The sequence below is a fragment of the Gobius niger genome (genome assembly GCF_951799975.1).
Source record: "Gobius niger genome assembly, chromosome: 1".
Lineage (NCBI taxonomy): Eukaryota > Metazoa > Chordata > Actinopteri > Gobiiformes > Gobiidae > Gobius > Gobius niger.
The window spans coordinates 49874280-49893926 of NC_136852.1; the positions used below are offsets into that span (position 1 = coordinate 49874280).

The 19647-nt window shown below is 42.6% G+C and overlaps 1 protein-coding gene across 1 annotated transcript in view; it reads right to left on the reverse strand.

Annotated features, from left to right (window-relative positions):
* tet3 (tet methylcytosine dioxygenase 3) overlaps window positions 1-10645 on the reverse strand; it is a 41940-nt gene extending 31295 nt beyond the window's left edge. The window contains exons 1-2 of the mRNA XM_079566783.1: window positions 8779-10645; window positions 8153-8212 (exon numbers count right to left, since the gene is read on the reverse strand). The gene's annotated coding sequence lies outside the window, so the exon portion shown is untranslated. The remainder of the gene's footprint in view (window positions 1-8152; window positions 8213-8778) is intronic.
* Between the last annotated feature and the right edge of the window lie 9002 nt (window positions 10646-19647).

Genomic DNA, 19647 nt, shown 5'->3' on the forward strand with positions numbered 1-19647 from the left:
AGAGTTGAGTTTTTAATAGTTCCTTCTTGTTCAAGTGATGTTATGAAGGTGTTGCTGTGTAGGTGTTTTTGTCGAATTTAGAAACTGTTTTTTTTCGCTCTTGTTGCTCGAAGATATATGCAATATTATCACTGTTTTATTGCCTTTTTACAGCTGTGTTATTGTGTGATTGAGCGACTCCAAATAATCGTAACTGCTATTTTAGGTGACATAATATTCATGTTGCACGAGTCCATATGTCAGGTCTTTCATCTAACTGGTCACATTTTCTTTTAAAAGAAAGTCAGTTTTATTCGTGATTTTAGCCTTGTTTTTGTCATGTAGTTTTGTCATGCTGTTTGAAACATTATCATCATAGTTCAAGTTTAATGGAACGAAGTGTGTTGAAATGCTAAATAGTAGATAGCGATTTTTCTCATATTGTGCCGCCCTTATGACTTTCATGGGTCAATGTGCAACTCAAATCCACTCAACTCAATAAAATATGATAGAAAATGAAACTCTTACTTTAATTTACCTTACTTAAAAAGAGCATAAATAAAGATGTAAGTGTTCATAGTAATGTCTTATCATGCGGGGGTACTGTGAGTTTGGGACATCGTCATTAGGGGCGGGAGGCACTCCAGACACAGAAGGTCGAGATCCATTGGTGTAGTGTATCCACTTTGAGTCATAGCTCCTGACATTCGGCACGTGCGAGTCACCACGCACATCCCCAGCCAAAGGGAGAAGGGGGAGGCCTGACACCCCCGCAGCAGCCCCACAAAGAAAACCAGGAGGAGAGAGTGAAAGGTGGAGGGAGGAGGCAGTGGGTGGAGCTGCCAAAAAAATAATGACGGGACGGGGAGGAGTGAGAGAGAAGGGCTTTGTTTTTAAAAGCAGCTCTTTGTCACTGCGACGTAAGAAAACGGCATAGAAACAGATCAATTAATGCCCCTATAGCAAGATATTTTCTTTATATCATTGGTTAAGGTGTATTTGGACAAAAGATGCTACATTTCTGTGTGATTTCCCAGATCTAATACATATGCAAAGGTCAGATTTCAATAATAGTCCCATGGGAGGGATGAATGTTAATTGAAAAAAGGACTGTTGTTAATATCTGGCTGGTTGTAGCTTATGTGTATGCTAAATATGATTAATAGATTACCATAATGTAGTTGTTTTAGCTTTTAGTAACACGTTGTCATGCATAATAGACATTTGGATAGCTGTAATACTGGTGGTAGTGCACTGCTGCAAATGGACATAATGTACCCACACCTGTCTGAGCAATCTGTGTCAAGTGCTGAGGCTGTGAACATGAGATGGACCTCAACAAGCGGTAATTCGACACATTTATTTGTTAATGACATTTTCAGAAGAGTCAAAATGGTTGTGGTGTAAAGAGTGAACAGACCACGCTCTGCTTGTACAGTGGCGCCGTGCCAGCCTTGTTTCTCTCCGGACGGAGGCTAAGATTAGCTTCCCATATGTTCAAGTCAGGCGTAGCCGGTCTTAAAGGGACAGAACATCGGTATTCAATAGACCAGTGGTTCTCAAGTGGTACGGCTTCAGGACCCACCGTTACCCCCAGGATGACGAGCCACGACAAGAAACAAACATATTTGTCATAAATCGTGCAAAATGTTGTATGTTTAGTGTTTCCATGCAGTTGCAGATGGGAAATATTGAGAGAAGAAAAATCTTCTCCGGGCAGCACAATATGAGAAAAAACTCAAACATTTCAACAGTATATTCAACTAAATCCTTAAATCCTTAGCAATTTGTTCTTTATCAAATTCTGTCAAAAGAAGAGTTAAAAAACACTAAATTTGAAACACAGGGAGGCTGAAACTGAAGTACATTAGAAACATCCTTTTGGTTTTAGACTTTGTCTTGTTTGTGGCTTATTGGGGTATAGATTTTGCATTACCTAATAACAATAATTTGATCATATGTTGTGCAGCCATAGAATGATGACGTTATCCTTGCAACAACTGCAATGACGGCACTAGTCAAAGCCGGATTAGAACTAGAAATCTTTGGGTTACAAGACAACTGTTGTGCTTTTAAAGAGAAAAGCGTGAGAGTTTCATGTTTACTAAAGACTGCACTGTATGATTCGTGGTTGGATGCTTCTGACTAGACGTGGGCCATGTAATGTCTCTAGATGAAATTGAGATTGCTGTTTGGAAGATATGCAAACTTACAATATTGTGTTCATCTCCAATGTTATAAAATATATGTATAAATAGGAGAAAAGGGGGAAAGTGTTGAAAAAAAATTGGGGGGAAAATTTGGGGGGAAATGGGGAAAAAAATTGGAAAAAATTAAGAAAATAATGGGAGGGAAATTTGGCAAAAAAAATTGAGGATAGGTGTTTCAAAAATGTGGGGAAAGTTTGTTCAGGATAATGACCCTTTTGAGCGACAAAGTGATGTTTCCAACACTTTATTTCACATTTCCAACAGAGAATCCTAAATAACTGTAATATATTGTGTGAATGTCCAGCCTCTGTGGGAGTTGAAACCTGCTTGTATATGTATAAAGCACGTCCTCAAATGCACAGGATTCTTGTATTCATATTTTCGGTTCATATTTCAGTCCTCTCTTGAATGTTAAGAGCTCCCGGGTTGTGCCTAATGCTCGCGTGTGCAAGTAGAGCGATAGTAAAAGGCCAAACAGCTGTGGCACAGTGTTACGTAAAACCTGGCAGCGCGGGCTAGACCGGGATTCGGGACTGTTCAGAGCGGAGCTGGTGCCGCGGGGAGCCTCAGACGCTGCAGAGAGCACACAGTTAAAAGGCTCCGGCAACAGCTGACGGCTCCTCCCTGCTCCAATCCCCATTCATTTTTTATTAACTGCGGCACGGGGGCTCGAAATGCAGACATCACGGCTTCATTACGGCCACAAAGTTAGCGCGCGGGATGAAGAAATCTGCAGCTTTTGGAGCGTAACCTCCCATCAAACGAGAGGAAAACACACAGTTTGTAAGACTTACATCTCTGACTGAGGGATGCCAAACGTGCTCATAATGACACTAACAATGCTATGATTACAGTGGGTTCTCACAATAAAGCACGTGGAATAGAACCTAATGTTTGTGATAGTAGTTACCGAGCACATTGCATTGTTATCGAGTTTCTGTTTCTGTATGAACTGAGGGGAACTAGGGACAAATTGCAAACTCTGTGCACCACATTTTCCATATTTCAAGCATTAAAAGGCGATGCAGTGAGCCACAGCCGCGGGTTTGCGCTGACAGAATGGAAACCTTATAGATTTTCACTGAAGATGATGTCACGCCCTCCGCTTCCTGTACTACAGAATAGGCTCAACCACTTACTACACAGCGAGATATAGAGGGGACGCGCTTACAGGAACCAGACCCTTTATAGATGATGTGAAAAACCCTGGAAGCCTTTTTTAATATCTACTTTATCTAGAATTTTCAAGAGCTTATCAGGGTCTCCGTCGGGCGTTAAAAAGCATTAAGTCATTATTGGAACTGTGTCAAAAAAGCATTAGATTTGACTTGCTTATCCCTGAGTAAATGCTTTATGAAGGCAAGCCATCATAGAGCACATCATTCTATACCACCCCATGTATAATTTGCTAATTTTCTGCATTTTATCAGATGCAAACCTGTGTACGCTGCCAACATGAACTAATCTAATAACAAATAGGAATAAATATCTGAAAAATAGGAATCTCGATGGGACTTCCTGGTTAAATAAACTGATGACTGAAACACCCCAAAAAGTGCTAAGTTAAGAGCTACGGTAATTACATCAATCGCAAACAGACTTATGTTTAAAGCAATGAGCATGAGTTTTGGATAATGGTCGTACAATGTGAAACGTGAATTTAAGGCTTTCTCACACCGGAAATTTTTTTTGGGTACTTTTCACACTAGCGATCGATCCATATGAAGCCCTCTACGCGAGCCTCAGATGTGCGGCTAAAATTAAACCATGTCGTCATCCAAAACCCAATGTTGCCACGGAAACTAGGTCATTGTTAACCCCTTGCATTCGGAGTCGGGGATTCCACCTAAGGCTAAATATACATGATAATTAATCGCTCCGTTTGCCGTCACGCACAACTGGAACGCTCGCACGCACCTCACTGCATCTCCGTGCCCTTTATTGCTCAATTCTGTAAAAGATAGATGCGATTTGAAAGGAAATCCTGTAGCCTATATGAAGTAGAAAAGTTTCGCGCCTTGTGTGTCGCGTAAGTTGTGGTAAATTTGGTTTTACATCCTGGAGCTTGAAAAGACCCGAGAAATCGACTTTTCTGCTTGAAGAAAGTCTTCATTTTTGAAATACAAGTGCATCTGTGTCACTGTCTTGTATTATGATCACAATGATTTCATGAACCCTGTGTGCGTTCTGCATCATATTGCCACCTCACAGAGTAGATAGTAGATGCTAAGATGATAGAAACTGCTCGTAAATGATGAGGCTGTTGTTTTTCAGATTCTACAGAGTGATTTCTGCATTGATGCCACAGAGATGCGGACAGAGATTAGATTAAATATGTAAAATACTAAGTTACTGACCTAATGGCTGATTTATTAATTGTAATAAATGTATTACATGGGTTTCATCCTTTATATATTGTAAAAGCATGCATTAGTTTAAGAAGACCATAGTGCATCTGGTTACGAAGCATTTTTATCGAATATGAACCAGCAGGATAGTGATAGTAAAGGTCCACTTTTCTCCCTGAAAGTTGTGAAACATTCTCATAATTTCTCTCTGAGGATCGGGGAAGTTAGGAATGAGTTTGGATCACAACTAACACTTTGAAATGTACTCGCTCCCTCTTTCGTTGTCAGCAAATAAAAGGGCTAAAAGTATTCCAATGCTATAGTGAGTTTAATGTATTTATCCACACACTAAGAAAACATATCTAGATAAGTTTGAATTACTTGAATCAAGAGTATTTTACCCTAATTTGAGTAATTTATTTGCCAAGTATACAAATCTGCCCATGGAATAAGTATTTATGCACTGAAAAAGCATCAGTAACACTTTATAATAACTACACCTTATTTAGCGGCGTGTAAACAAGCAGCAACCTCCCTCTCTCTTGGTACAGCAGTGGTTTTCGACTTTTTCCTGTAAACTGCATTTGTAGTTTCTCTGTTCCACATCATTTTACTAGATACTTTTGTACATTTTTGCTGTGTTTTTGTGAAGTTCAGCGTATTTTTAACTACAGAGCGTCGTTAAGTAGTTATAAAGTGTTAGTCACACTAAATGAATTGTTCGTGATGAATTAAGTTGATTTATTAAGGCTAAATAAGGTGTAGTTCTTATAAAGTGTTACCAGAGCATCTATTTCAAGTAAAATTTGTTTTACTATCTAATTTTAAGAGCAATAAGATCTTGCAAAAATACTTTACACAAATCAATTTCAGGTTAGTTTTTGCAGTGTACCATCTTCACTTTCTCCCTGTGCCGGGTTTTCATCCTGATCTCTGTTTTCTTTATCATGAAATAAGAGGAAACTTGAACTTGAACATTCATTTTTGGCGACAAGGTCCATGATGTTGCTTTATTTATCCAACCGCAAACACAAAAGACAGCAAAACCACAACATCACTTTCGCCACCTCAGACTGAGAATGTTGTAATTGATCATTTGAAACCATATTGTTTGTCCATTCACTATTTCGACAACTAACAACAAACCACTTCGCGAATTTCACCGTCCACGCAACACGTCATCTTTACACTCTCACCATGTTACTGCCACGTGATTCAGACAGTGCGTGTGAGTGTGGAAATGATACTCAAAAGAAGTAGATCAGCACCTACAAGAAACCACAGACAATAGCGTAAGATGCGTTTCCTCAAAGACTACCAGCTCCAGTTTCACTCACAAACAGATGGTGGTCGTTATACCTCGGACCGGACACGCAACACACATATGGACAATGTTTACAGGGCAGCGACACGAGCGATCAAGACTCCACTGATGTTTGTGTATCCACCAAAGCAACAATGACAGTCTAGAAATGCTTTGAAGATCAAGTGCAACTCAACATGTCTTTTATTTGTGTGTTTCTTTAGTAGATAATTGATCAGATTGCTTTCAACATTATGGAAGTCCCACTGATGTATCTCTTCTCTCCCTTTCAGTTGAGTCCAGGCCAAGTGTTGGTAAATAAAACTCCACTTGAATTATAAAATACCATGTTCCAAACTTAAATCAGTGTTCGGGAAAACCCCCCAAAACAATGGCCTTCGATGTGTGTTAGACTAAACCCTTAAACAGCCACTTCTTCGAGACAAACCTGTTATTTGCTCTACAAACCTCGCCGCGCCGACTTCCTTTCCACATAAACACAAGCACGTGCCCCGACTCGGTAAGAAGTGGAGGAGCAGCCAAGACTGACGCAAGCTACAGTTCTACTATAACAGCGACTGGTTTCACTGCAGGAATAGAGGAGGTAAAATCAAACTCATCGTCAACTGGGAAAGAGATACAAATCCAACTGCATTTGCCCCGTTTACAAAGACTCGAAATGATTTGAATTTGAAAAGCACGTCACGACAAAGGATATTTCACATTATTTTGAGTATATTTGACTTGCCAAGTAAAGGATCTGCCAGTGGAAGATGTATTTTTGCACGTGAAGTGAGAAAATACTCCTAGTTTCAAGTAAATTGAGATTGAATATCTGTTTGAGTGTAATGAGAGTTTGTTTTTCCTCATTTAAGTGCAAAAATATATGTTCCACCGGCAGATACTCTAAACATCTGCTCAAATCAAGGGAAAATATATTTATTCCTAGATTTTTTGCAGAGTAGGATTCTTACTTGAACCTCTGACCTCAGCGACTGCAACCAGAACTACACGACTGATACTAGAGCTACTTCTAATCTTAGTACAACAACTACTACTTCCACTACTGCGGCGGCTTCAGTCAGCCCGAGTTGTGCGCATGCGTGACCCACTAACTTTTACTCCCTTTACCTCGCGTGAACCAGGCGGATGAAGGCACGGCCTCCCAGCCCCTCCCTCCCTCCAGCGTCCCTCGCCGGGCGCCTGTATCCGCACATGGCACCGGGACACGCACCAATCAGCGTAAGGCGTGCGGCGATTTAAACTTGTGCATCACCACTGTGTACAGCTCGCGCGGCGGCGGAAAGGGATAGCAGAGCTCGGATGCATGTTTTTGGAAAACGCTGGGTTTCGCTTGAGTGTGATTTAGCAGCAGTTCGACCGCAGATAGCACGGTTACATAAGAGGCCTCAGCGCTCGCCGGTGAGCAAATGAAAGCTAAAGATACACGAGTGATTCCTTCCTGGGTTTGCGAACCGTCTCACTGACAACGGCAATGCAGTTTGTCTGATTCCACGTAAGTGCAGCCATTGTCAAAAGCAAAGACAGTACACGCACACAGAGTTTGCCTTTCAACCAGTTCAACAAGCCTTGCAACGTGAGCCGAGAAAGACATCGGGACAAAGCTCTTTTTTTTTGGTCACCTACAAAGGGAAACATCAGGGAAAGTCATGGCAATGCAAACAAAAGAGGGATTCCCAAACAGTATTGAGGGAGTACGCAATGCTATGGGTGAATGTCTAAATAAAGAGACTAAATATCAAACCAACACAGCATGGACCTAAAACATTACTGGGGAAAATGGCATCTTATCTGAGAACAAAAGGCTTGAAAAGCGCTTGAATTAAGACTATTAATTCTGATTTTGAGTGGGTTGGGACTGTCTTGATGGATCAAGTCTTTTAAAATAAATGATCTTGAACTCTTGAAATAACACAAAAACCCTTGAAATTCGACAAAAAATTATTCTTGTTCCATTGGCCCGTCGAAACCTACTCAAAATACGGAACATAAGATAAGATAACATTTTGTTGCCACCTTATTAAATGGAAATAAGCAATCTAACAAGATAATTCCAAGGCAAACATAGGGTAAACAATGCAGGAACATGACCAGGATTAAGATTTGAAGCCACCAAATCTATCTCTCTATCTGTGAAGCATCGTTTCTGCAAGTGACGTGATTTGAACAGGTGACAAAAAAAGCAAGACATTAAAAGCCTAGAATGCCAATGACCAAAATATCACGGGAGTCCAGGCGCTTTGACGATCAAGCCTTAATAAAACGATCATCCCGGTTCCCCCCGATCTTACCTCGGCTGTCAGATGAGAGCTCCCCTCGCAGACTGCGCCGGCGTCTTCAGGAAAGTCCACCTTTGCAGCGGTTCAACGAAGGAGGAGGTGAGCGGCACATAATGTAAGAGGAGAGAGAAAAGGGAGGGGGGGGGAGAATAACAATCAATGAAAGTAATGCGACAAGGCCCTCTTCATAAAGCACCTCCCCAATTATGACAGGACATCTCAAAGTCGAATCATTCCGTGACATCCTCTACGTTATTCCAGCTGATAATAAACGGCGTCAGATGATCGTCTTTAAATGCGTTCTTGTTCGCGCGAAGAGTGAGCCGGTACTTCCCTCTGCTGATAGGATGGAGCATTTGAAGGCGCCAAAAAAAAAAAAAAAAAAGCGAGAATCCACTCAGTCTATGATCAATTATGTAACATGAGCATCCCGACCTGGTTTCTATAGTGACATGGGGTGATATGAGAAACCAAAGCATTGAAAGCCTCCCCCCCTCCACACACGCACACACTTACTTCCTCACCCGCTGTGACAATGTTAAATATATTTCGTCCTACCTCGCCCCCCATTTATCACCGTGTCCCGACGCAACCCTCATCCCATTCCCAGCCGTCCTAAAATAGTCTTGGATATTTACCCTGCGATCTCGTGGGCTGTCTCTCTCCGTGGTCCGGTACACGGCAGCCAAAACCCCATCCGAAGAAGCGCGCCGGCTCTCTCTCTCTCTCCCTCTTTCTCCCTACTCTCTGCCCTCGCCGCTGCTCCTTCAAAAACGTCTCGCTAAGTGCTGGTAGTCAGTCCTGCTCGCTTGTCCGTGCTCCCGCTGCAGCCCATTCAGGAAGCCATCTTGTGTTTTTAATCGGGTTTTGCACGAGCACTTGTACGCACGGTCCCCCCGCTCTCTCCTCTCTCTCTCTCTCTCTCTCTCGCCCTCTTTCTGTGTCAGTCTATCTACCTCGCCCCCCTCTCTCCTCTCAAGCCTGAATGCCAGTAGGTTCACCCCACACACACATGAACAGGCACAAGACCGTTCTTTCTCTTCCTCTTGTGGGTATTTTGTCTAGCAGAGAGAGAGAGAGAGAGCAACATCTTTACCCCTCCCCCATTTGACTCTTTAAACATACATGTGCTACATACACACTCACGAGAGGATACGTCACGCTACGGACCGCTCACAAAGGCGCCGCGTCCACCAATCAGGGCGCTCGCCTGGCTCTGCTGCTAGGGCGAATTTCAAGGAGAGCAACTGAGGGCGTCAAAATATAGGCAAACAAGTAAAACGCTGACAAAAGGCATTAAAGGTGGGTTAGTGCTGTTGGCTCAAAGGAGTTTTTACGAGTGTGCGCTTGTGCATGTGCAGAGACAAGGCTGGACTCTTGGATTGCGTTGCTCGGAGGGGGATGGGTCGTCTCTATGGCTGTCAATTATCTCTTCGAACTCGCCTTGCCTAAACAATGCCTCTGGTATGTGGTATCACTGTGCACCATCTGTGCAGGGCTCCATGCAAAAACTGGACTGGACTGCACATGTTTAAAACCCCCACACACACGTGTGCAGGGAGCCACTCAATAGGGCAAATGACAGAAGCAGAAAGCTGGGCTACACAGCACAGAGCCATGTGCTGAGTCAAGCTTGGCAAGGGTAAAAGCAAGGCTTTGGCTGCACAAAATGGATTCCCTCTATGTTCAAAGTCAATGTTAGTAAAAGCGATTGTTGGCGCAGAATGAGCTGGTTAACTAGAGTAAAAGAAAACATCTTTGCTTGCCCACTATTTGCACGAAATGGCAAAAGCTAATGGGCATTCTGATCTCCAAAGTGAACAGCTTCGCCGACATCAATTTCCAAGGCAAAACACCCTTCGCGACAACCGCCTTCTTACAACGGAGAAACGGAAAAGCGAAAGGAGCTGCTAAATTGGAAGAAGCCGCCACCACCACCACCATCATCATCATTGTTACGACCCGATGAGGAAGTCAGCGAAAGTTCACACAGCCTCGGAGACAGAGAGTGAGCGGCTGGGTTCGAAAATCGAGACGAGACAGTGGGAGAAAGAGGGAATCGAAAGCACAGCCGGCTGAGGAGCGTGCGAGTGTGTCAGGAGCTCAGTGACACAGCGTTTGTGGTGCCGCGTACGGTGAAGGAAATCCCCAGCTCTGACGTCACGAGCGGGACATGTGCGCCCAGCTTCAGACTGTTTATGTCCCGGCAGAGGAGGGCTTGGCCGCCTCTGTGGGAGCCGCTGCCCGCCTCGATACAGGTGCAAGAAACAAGGAGCAACGAAGAGCGGTGGCTCAAAAGGGACACGCGGGGCTCACATGTTGAGTCGTAAGGAAGATAGGAGGAACTAAGTCGAACGTAACCACGCTGTGCTCTGGAAGTGGCCGACGCTTTAAAGGCACAGAGATGCGGAAGGCAGAAAATAGGGGGAAATATATGAATAAAACGCAGGTCATCTAAGGTTTGTTTGGAAAAGCGAAACCAGAAGAAGCTGAAAAAGAATTGACAACAAGGGGCATCAAAAAAGGCTCAAAACCACTGTCTAATGCTTGTAAAACGAAACCACTAACTCAAAGATTTCAAGTTGGTTAAAAGCCACAGCGTAATATGTAGTTTAGGGATTTTCCTGATTTGTACAGCCAGATGAGAAAGAAGAAGAAACCGACTCACAATGTTGATCAGTCAGACGAAACTAAGACCATAGATAGAAGGAAGTGCAAAGCAGGAACTAATTTCAGACATTTACAGATTCATTACAGCATCTTCCAATCTGATATGAAAACTAGATTTAGGCAGAAGTAAGTTAAATGCAATATCAACGTATACAGTCAAAATTGTGATCATGTGGTTTTTAATACCCCGCGGAAACCCTACAGTAGGATGCAGGATCAAGACATTGCATTTAGAAGCAGTCATTTCTTTCCCAGTGATTTCCCATTTGATCAGACCATGAACAAAGCTATACAAAGACATATGGTCTGGGACATCATCCTTTCACCCCGGTGTAATTAACAGGTGAATGAACCAATCAGGGAAACCAATGGTGAGCAGAAACCCACAGGGGACTGCTTCTGCCAAATCAACAGGAGAGGCGATAAACACTGTTAGTCACAGGTGAGAGACGTTACGCAGTTCACTCCGAATGACACTAGGATATTATTAATAACAGTAATAATGCATTAGTCTAGACACTCAAAGTCGCTTTACAGTTTGGTGCATTACTCATTCACTCCATACTGAGGATATTTCCTTGCTACTAATAATGTAATAATCTGTGATCGGAAACAAACTTGTCAGAGAAATGATTTGCTATGAGGTGCCAGACGCTCCTGTGAGAGGATCGGGCTGAAGTGTCAGGGACTCCATGACAACTGGCGACGTCCTTGTTCCTGAAGCTTAAATCACTACACTCCTGCTCAAGGTCAAAGCCGCACAAACAGCCTCACGTTTAAAGTAATTACATTTAATTTGCGCCAACAATACAATCAGTGCTTTATTGTAAAATAGTTCAGTCGACCGTATCCTCGTAACCACGACAACAGTGCTGGAGGATGACTCGGGAGGTCAGTGTGAAGCAGGTGCATGAGCGCGTGAGAGAGAGGGGGAGGGAGGGGGAGGATATTATTGATTGATAGAGAATACGCTAAGAGCTGCACGTACAAGGCCTCATGATTTGAATGAATGTACAATCTTGTCTGAGCAGCAATGAAACTTTACGAATGAGGAGTTCATTTGCAAAAACAAATGTGCCATTGAAAACACAATGTTTGCCTGTACAGTACTCTTTACATATCCAGATCTGTTTCAGTGCCATTAAAATGCATAAACTGACTTTGTGTTTGTTGTTATTTCATTGTTTCCTTGAGAGTAGTGTTGTTATCAGCCTTTCCCATGCACATTGTTTATTCGGACGTTCATACATTATCATGGATGTTTTTTTTATGTTCTTTTTCCCCCTTTAATGGCTACTCTCTAAATAACCAAAAATACTGTAGAGTACAGTAACAAACATCCAAATCAATTTCACAAATAAAATGCAGGTCACACTTGATTTAACACTACCTACATTTAGTACAATGTAATCTGCTTTGTAGCAATCTGTCATAACCTGTACCTATGTAGTGCATACACAACGGAATAATGTGTATTAGTGCTTTGGAGGTACATCATGAAATAAGACATAAGACCCTTAGAGTTTGGGGCTTATGGTTAGGGTTAGAGTTAGGGTCTTACTGCATGTCTTCTCAGTACATTATGTACCTCAACACTACTGATACACATTACTCCATTGTGTATGTACTACATAAGTACAAGATATTATATGATATTGTTACAGAGCACATTACATTGAACTTAATTTGGCAGGTACAATGTATTAAGGGTAGTTTAAAAATAAAGTGTTATCAATATCTGCTTTTGTATATGAACTCTTCACATATAATAAAGAAAGTGACTTGTTCAGTAAAACATGTCTGAGGACAGTATTGGGTGTTACAGTCAACCTCTTAGGTGCTATGCTATGTTTTTCCCAGTGAGTTCCCACTGCTCAGTCAAACAACCAACTCACCAAAAAACAAAAATAGAAGAGCGTGAGGATCAAACTCTTGTTCCTCATGGAGCCAAACGAGCAAAGCAACACACTGTCACCACATGTACAAGTACAACAAAGATGGACTGAACTGATGTAACGGACAGACCCGCAATCGCATGTTAGAAGTAAAAGAGACAGCTCTCATGATTTACAGGTTAAATCTAATGAATCATTTTGTAATTGGAGCACATTCGCCTGTTAGTATTTAAACAAGCACAAAAGATATATTAGTGTTGACCTTTTATGATTTTACATTATTAATTTGCTTATTCTGCCAGGAACATTCAGTAATTCATTTTCCGCAGATGCAGGTGATAATTTTGTGCGCTCAAACTGCCGAGCGACCAGCGAGTGCCCTGATGTCACTCCTGTATCCTGTAAACAGCCACTGTGTATGAACCAAAGTGGTCAAAGTTCAGGGCGAGGTCAGAGGATGTGCATAATGAAGCTGTAAAACGGTATTACCCCAAAACAACCACAGTCGTATCAGCAGCAGCAGCATGTGTGTCCCGTCCAGTTCATTGTAGGTTTGATGGACGTCACATAAGTCTTTGTAGCTGTGTACAAATTAAAACATTGGGCGTGTACTTGGGTTAGTGCCCTCATAGGGCGCTATTTAGAGCCCTGGTGCTCTGTTTGTGGATAAACAAAGAAAGAAAACTCTGCGACTTTGGACTTTCACAAACAAAGATTAGACTGGCACAGCTTAAAATGTGAATTGTACAGACAGTGACTATATAATATTGCACTTTAAATGGTGCTATATACAGCATTTGAGTAACTTGGAGCGTTTTGTAATATGCCATGTACACTTCCACAACTTGGCCCTAATGAAAATAATAATAATATCAGGCCCTGACTAAGACTAAAACCAGAAATCTTCCTGATAAAAGGAAATCATTCTTATCAACTGAGCGGACAGTAGCACAGTATAACAGTGTGGGCAATATTTTCCTTTACTGACCCCTACTGGTCAGATTTACCATGCTCTTCAAAACATAACCAACATTAGTTTTAGTATTTTATTCAACAAGTCTTCATGAAAAAAACATTATTGTTGTACTTTTGACCAAGATATATAATATACGGTTTTAATGAGGATACAGATTTATTTAGTTTTTTTTATTCTGACCCACTGCTACCTGGGTTTAACTAACTAATGTTTGTTATTGTCTGGGGTTGCTGCAGTTGGTCAGGTCTAAGTTCAGCAACAATATGTTCCCCATAATGTGACTGCCTAAACATCCTGAGTGACCAGGTTATTCCATCAATGGATTCTTCCCTGATGACACAGGCTTACATAACAATATAACAATGCTAGGATTCTTCGTGTTTACAAAGTGAAAGAGTGGTTCAGGGACCATGAGGTGGATTAGCTGCTCCAGAGTCCAGATCTTAACCCCACTGAGAATCTTTGGGTTGTGCTGGAGAAGGCTTTGCGCAGTGGTCGCACTCTCCCATCATCGATACAAGATCTTGGTGAAAAAGGAATTCAACACTGGATCTTACATTGCAGAAGCTTTTTGAAACAATGCCACAGTGAATGTGTGCTGTAATCAAAGTTGTCAAAGTGTCCAACAAAATATTAGAGTGTGTGACACTTGTGTGACGACTTGTTAATCGTCATTCATAAGCTTTAGGAGTGTTACATGTTCATAGTGTGCCTAAACTGGGTATAAAAGTAAACAAACAGCTAGCTTATGAGCTAAAGACATTTGAGACCTACAAATGTCTTCTTCTGAAACACTAAGAGGCACCAAGAGCCCCCACACCTGCAGCCCAGTGGAGGCGCAACTGGATACAAGGAAGGGACAAACGAGGAGGTATCCGGGCGAGAGTTACAGCTAATCCACACATGACTTCTGTCCCTACTATTGCTCTGGCAATGGACGTTCACTGGAGAATAAAACAGATTAACTGCTAAAATCTTCCCAGAAGTTGGTGAAAGACTGTTGTGGAGCAGAGGGAGCTGCGCAGGAGGACGGAGAACGTGGAGCTGACCAGTGCAGGACACCACGCTCTGAAACAGGGACAAACCCAGGAGGTAGTGCGACGTTTCAGAGGATCAGAGGAGCACTGAAGGCTGCCAGGTTTCCTCCAGGTGCTACAGTTTCCCCGACCTCCAAAAACATGCTGGTCAGGTTGGTCCACAATGGTGCAACACCTGAACACAACTTCATTGTACGGTTGTAAAATGAGAAATAAAGCACTTGTTTACTTACTTACTTAAAAGTTCTGAGATAGACCTTAATGAGACTCAACTGTGTTTAAACTGGGTGCACACCAGAAAATCACTTAAATAAAAGGCATTGTTAAAGCATGAATGAAGTGATCTCTCATTGATCTCGTGCCACCTGAGCAGATCAAGCACTGGCAGTAGGACACATACCACAGTCTGAGAATCTGCATTAAAGTCGTGCTGTTAATCCTGTATTTTAGTCACACCACCGTGGCCTCCACCTGTCCCAGTGATACATATGCAGCATTGTTTGAGTGTCGGAGATGAAGGATCATCCAGTGTCCACTCTTTGTCCGTGCTGCTTGTTTTTCCTGCTCTTTCCCTGTACACGGCCCACCGACCGCCCACTACCGCATCTTCCCGTGCGCCTCCGCCGACCCTCCCCCGACTTTTAAGCCTTAAACCTCTTTGCACGTGCGCTGCCATGGACGCACATACACACAGCGCGGTCTAAAAACACTTTGCTCTCTTCTCCTTTTCTTTTTCGACACTCCCACTCCCCTCGCAACCTTGCGCGCACACAAAATAGCCAGAGGTCAACCCCCCACCCCTCCGTCAAAGAAGGGCAGGTCAAAGGCCAAAGCGCAGGCAACGAGAAGAATTCTTTACTGCCGCTGCTAAGTACTGCTCGCTGCCTTCCAAGCAGCAAAAATACACGGTCGGCCCTGAAATGGTGCTCAAAAACAATAAACATAGGCCAGAGCACATCCTAGTAGCACCAGGACCGTCCTATGTGTCCTCAGCTCTCGCACAAACAAATGTCTCTGAGAGTGGATTAGCTTCAGAGAAAGAGCCATTGTTCTACCTCACATTGACTACTCAAGAAATAGTTTTAGTACAACCAGTGGGAGACCAAGTTAGAAAAAGGTTGGTAGATAAAAGTAGAAAGAAGCTGTTCATTTTTTCTTCAGATTGTGTCAAAATTAGACTTACAAAAGGCAAAATCAGGATTAAATCTTCGGCTAAAATGGAACTGAACTGAACTTTTACACATTTTTAAGCTGCCATTCGATTTAGTTTTACGTACGTGTAATCCTCATCAAAATGCTGCACCTATACCTCCACTAAGGTTTTCGAACATAATCTTTTTAAGGCAATATTTGGTCAAAACACGTTGGTATGTCGTAATAACCAAAAAACACACTTATTCTACGAAGTCAAGAGTTCTTCCGATCTTAAAGTTGTACCTGACTTTCAAAACACACTATATCGGACCCGTCGCTGCACTCAACTTTCCTGATCTTTTTACATACAGTTTGGCTTTATGAAAGATGCCTATCACAGCCCTTGCTCTGGTGATCAACAGTGCTCCAGTGTTCCACATAGATGTCATACGGGGATTGTACACCACTCGTCTATGACCTTCTCAAAAGCTGCCCCAGTAAACTCAGTCAAGGGTCAGACGTGTCCGAACATGATGCACAGGGAATGTGAGGAAACTTGAAAGCTCTGGATTTCCCAGAGCAGGATGTTTGGGTGAGTATTCAAAGCAGCCACTAAAATTAGATGTGAATCAGAGACACAGCAGGATGCAACGAATGTGACGATGATCGTTTGACCTGGATATGAACGAAAGTCTACTTCGCACTCTGCATTGCATTATAATTACCATGTATGGCATCTTCTAAGTTTTTCAGCTGCTTTTTTTCTGGTGATGGAGCACTTTGGGAACACGTCCTTTTAAGGCTATATGGTAATGGCAAGTTTTATCATGGGCTGGGTACCATCCATTTCCCCCCCAATACCAGCACTTTAACGATACTTGGTTTAACATACTGATACCTGAAGAATACTTTTTTTTTATGCTTGTGCAAACATATTTGTAATCTAGAACAGTGGTTCCACATCTTTTTTGTCTGGCGTACCCCTTTAGTCGTCCATTTGCCCCTTGCCTCTAAAATTATTCAGTGTTCAGTTAAAGAGACCAGATGCAAGTTGGTCATTTTATACTCACTACTGCCACCTCAGGTCTTATGCGTAACTGCAGTCTCTACTGTATATTAAGCTCGTGCCTGACGGCACCTCGGACCCGAAGTAACAACTTTTTAGTGACAGTGCAGGATTTTAGAGGCAGTTGTGGTGAATAGATCTGGCCTCATTCTACACATTAGGACCTGGCTGGGACATGTAGGGGGATAAAATACATAGTTTTAACATTTTTAAACTCTGTATTGTTCCTTAATGCTTCATTACTCTCAAAAACATCTAAAAAAAAAACTTCTCTATGAAAGTAACATGGCAAATCTACTCAGTTCCATCTTTTAATTTGAAATAATTCACCCCCAGGGGTCCCTGTGCCCCTCGTTGGGAAACACTGATCTAGAACCATAAAACAGAGCAAGCTGGAAAAAAGCATACAGCTATATGTGGATGTGTTGCCCTGAATTTACCACAGTATTAGGGCCCCAAATCTGATATGTCAATGACAGAATGATGTTTACGTAAACAAACATGTATACGACTGGGATATAATGGGTTAAATGCAGAGGACAAATTTCCCTACGGGTACAATAAAGTATACAAACAAACAAACAAACAAACAGACTCTGCTGCTGATCCATTTTTTGCATGTTCTACTGACCCCATATTTCGTTTCAATCTGTATCATTCATTTGAGCTGAAACAACAAATTAACTTTCTTAAGTTCTGTCCCTGAACCCAACAGGCCACTTGGTATCAAAAGAAAAATATCTGTTTACGACACTAGTAGTACCTACACTTTTTTTCCAACACTATAGACTGGTATCATTTGACAGTACCCAGTCCTAGTTTTATCAAAGGTTTAACTCATTAAGTGGAAAACAGTTACAAGCACCAGCTTACAATGGAAGGACTTGCAGACTGCTTGTGCGATCTTAAAGCTTGATTAGCAGTACTGACAAAAACAATGCTTCTCGGAGGTTCTTGCTCAATCAGGTGTAACATAAACCATTACAAAACAGTGCGCTCAAAGGTGACTTTATGCTCTTGTTTGAAAGTTAAAAATACAGGCTGCTTTCTTGTTGGTGCCTAAAATAGACAGACTACTTTACATTCTGTATAACCTGAGAACTACAATTTTGAAGACCAGATTGTACTTACAGTGTGTCTCACTTAAGAAAATATGTTTATACCTAATCGACACTGAACAGTAAATGACTTAAGCAGTTATAAATAAAGGCAAACACAAAAAAGGACAAAAAAGGGAAGGAAACAGATGAAACACAGATAGAAAGATAGACCTCCCACTTCTAAATGGACTATTTTTCATGCTCTAAACACTTTTTAGCCTGACGGACACTCACCTCCCCATCGCCGCGCCTGCTTCTGAGCTCCACGCACTTGCGCAGTTTGCAGATCTGCTTCCCCGTCTTCCTGTTGAGGCAGTTCGCGCACGTCCCGCAGTTGTCTTTGCGCAGACAGGGGCCACAGACGCCGCATTTCTTCCTCCGCCTCTTCTGGACGTCCGACGCGTCCAAGGACGGCTCGAACCCGGGCAGGGAGTAGAGCCCGGCTTGGTGATCGCTCTCGATGAATTTGCTGAGAGGAGAAGTCTTATCTATGGGAGGCATTCGCATGTGAGCAGACTTTATCTCCTCCGTGTCTAAGGAGAATTCATGAATGTCTTTTTGGGGCTGCCCTGGGCCGCTTTTGGGTTTGGGCATTGTTGCTTTTATCGTTCAATTGACTAAAATTGTAAAAAAAAAAAAATGTGTTCAAGTTAAAAAGTGTCGCTGACAATTTAGCAGCAACTTACAGGGTGTTGTCACAAACCTCTCCTATACCGTGTGGATAGGTTTAGGATGCAAACAAGCTGTTAAGGAAGTTCGCCAGGCTTATATCGCTCTCCTGGTCAGAAGGGCGGCCCGGGACAGTCGGGGAGAAAACTCTCGCCACAAAGTCCATTTTTCCCTGCTGGCTGCTGGTCCACCCAGGAATCTGTGGAGAAAGAACAACCACTGATGAATTTTTGAATAGTACGGGGCAGTAATGTCTAAACAATATACAGATGAGCTACGAGCAACAGTAGAACAAATTGCTTTTCATTGCTTTGCTAATAATCATGGTATTGGCAAATAACCACTTGCAAGGGAAACATTGGATTTAAGTCTTTCGTGTTGCTTGTCAGGATACTTGCACCTAAAAGATGTTAATTTGGATAGAACGCCTGCTTTGATTAGAAAGAGCATTGGGTTTGAAGCGTTTTACAAAGAGGTCGGTATTTTGGATAGAATTAAATGTTTCTATGTCAATCCTTATCAATTATCACAGCATTATGTCTTCATTTTTTCCCAATGTCGGTCCCCCTGTCAGTCCCCGCTCGCTTTTGTTGACTTCAGACCCATTTATTTGCATTCATGTCACGCGTTGAGGTTTCAGTCCACCCAAACAGCCCCGGTGTTCGTCTGGTTACTGTCTGGTTCTCAAACACAGCTGTCAACCCTCACCGTCCCGTTGGCGCGGTGCCCTGGCTGCCTGACGGGAGCCGCTCGAGAGAGAGAGAGAGAGAGAGAGAGAAAGATACTGTGATTTTTAATGGCAGGCCCCACATGGATCTATGGGAGGAGGAGGAGGAGGGCGGGTGTCTCCTCAACACAAGAGAGGGGGAAGAGAGAAAAGTTGATGCCAGCGACAGCCCCTCTTTGTTTTGTGGTCGCACGCTCCAGTCAACCGTCAATAAACTGGATTGTGCTAAGAAA